A 2392-nucleotide genomic window follows, 5' to 3' on the forward strand; every position below is an offset into this window, starting at 1 on the left:
TTCTACTTGTTTACCTGTGTTCTCCTGTGTTTCTTTAGGAGAGTTATTTATACCTTTTAAAGTCTTCTATCATCTTCATGAGATGTAATTTTAAAGCCAAATCTTACTTTTGTTGTATGTTGGGGTATCTAGTATATGCTTTGGTGGGAGAACTGTGCTGATGATCCAAATTCATTTTGGTTTCTGTTGCTTAGGTACTTGAATGTGCCTCTTGGCATCTGGTTACCTCTGATGCTAGTGCTGTGTCTGACTGCAGCTTGTGAAATCTGTGAACCTGTGAGCCTGTGAGCCTGTGAGCCTGTGAGCCTGTGAGCTTGTGATCTTAGTAGTGAGAGCACTCCCAGGAGATCAGCTCTCTCAGGGCAGGTTATGGGTCTGGAGAGCTGTGGGACAGCCTTAGCTCTGGATGCAGATAAAGACTGGAAGGGTTCTGTTCTAGGCAGCCCTTAGGCTCCTGAGTCCAGGTGCTTTTGATTGGTCTTTCTTTTGGTAGTCAGTGGAGGGATAGTGGGGTCCTTCCTCTGTGCTGTGGAATTAGGAGGGAGAGTGTTTCTGGCAGACTCTGAAAGCAGCTTTTGAGTCCAACAGTTTTGAGACAGCCCCAGCTCCGGGAGCAGATTGAGACTCAAAGGTTTCTGTTTCAGGCTGCCTGGCAGCTCCTGAGCCCTGTGTGCTCTTGGTTGCTTTCCTTGGACAGTCAATGGAGAGAAAGTTGCAAGTAAATTCACCAGCTCTCTTCATCCAGATAGTTAATTCAATCATTCTCTCTGTCTTATCTTTCTCCCTGCTTTTTCTTCATGTATCTTTCCTTTCTTCTTTCCCTCCCTTCCTTCCTCTTGCCTTCATTTCTTCCTTCCTTCCTACCTTCCTTCCTTCTTTTCTTCCTTGCTTACTCCTCTTTTCATTCTTTCTGTATTTCTTTGTTCATGACATACACTAACAAAGCAAAAAAAAAAAAAAAAAAAAAGGCAACCCTCTAAAGAATTTTTATAGGTCAGGCACAATGTGGAATACGGTAGATAGAATAAAACTAAATACTATAAGGTTCTCAACATTTCCCTTTAACTTTAACCAAAACAGATTATCTGTTACATTTTTTAAAGAAAAGACTTATTGGTGACATTGACAAGGTGAGACCACATTTGACTTCTGGGTGGCTTTTATAAATGAAACCCTACACTAACAACTCATGCTGAAGTTTCTCTTAGTCTATATGATTTTTGTAATGTGTGAATCTATGAGATTTCCAGAAGTACAAAGCCCCTTCTCTCCAAGATTCCTGACCAGAATGTGTGTGTGTGTGTGTGTGTGTGTCTGTGTCTGTGTGTCTGTGTGTGTGTGTATGTGGCGTGACTTTTCTTAGCAGCTAGCTCTTTACTTAAGTTCTCACTTGAAGCATCATTGTATTATAGTATAGAATTTCAATGTTTTTCTTATTAAAGATAACTACAAGGTCAGGGCAGCTCAAAGATCACTGTGTTGATCAAAACATCATACCCAAATTCTGTAGTTAGTAGGTTTGGTAAGTTCTTAGAGCAAACTATTTTTACAGAGTACCCTGGAATGCATTTTACATCTAGCTTTTAAAGGCAAAAGCCCTGGAGATATTTACATTTTGATTGGTAAACCAATCAAGCAGTAGTACAGAATCCAAAAAACATACAGTTACCTCTGGCATTTTGACGCTCACTGTCCAGAGGTAGGTTCTTTTCTGTGAGTCTGTTCAGGAAAAAATTAGAAAAGAAAAGGTGAAATTCAGGTTAAACCCAAGAAGACAAAAGCAGAGAACAGACAGAGCAAGACTCCTCACAAGACTAAGAATATATTTAGAATTGTGTTATTTATCTCTCATTACTAATGTCTTGATTTCCGATGATCTATACATTTAGTTTTGCTTTAAGGAAATGGTATGAGGGTAAATTCTAAAAAATCTTCCAAAAATATTTTTCTTGTTTCAAAAGATGAATTGTTTTACTTAACTTTTTTTTTTAGTTTTTACTGAAGTTGATTTCTTTTTATATATTCTGATTTATATAACATTATGCTTGTTTATATTATCTGTCATGTTTCTTCACTTCTCCTAGGCCAGTATCACATTATCCTGAGTGCTCCACATTCTAGGAAACTTGATGTATCTCATTTTATCAATACGAGAATTCTGAGGTATTGAGTAATCTTACACTTAATAAGCAAGCAAAGTAATCACTGTTTTCAAAATTTTGGGGATGAGGGTTTTTTGCTGTTGTCATTCTTGTTTTTGTTTGTAATGCAGTCTAGGCTGGCCTTGTACCCATGAGTTTAAAAGATCCTCTATTTCTTTATCCTCTTGGTAACTTCATGGATTAAAGTTGTCCTCATTCACCACAGGCTACAACCAATTGCCATTATTCAT

The sequence above is a fragment of the Rattus norvegicus genome, chromosome 1 (genome assembly GCF_021556685.1).
Source record: "Rattus norvegicus strain SHRSP/BbbUtx chromosome 1, alternate assembly SHRSP_T2T, whole genome shotgun sequence".
Lineage (NCBI taxonomy): Eukaryota > Metazoa > Chordata > Mammalia > Rodentia > Muridae > Rattus > Rattus norvegicus.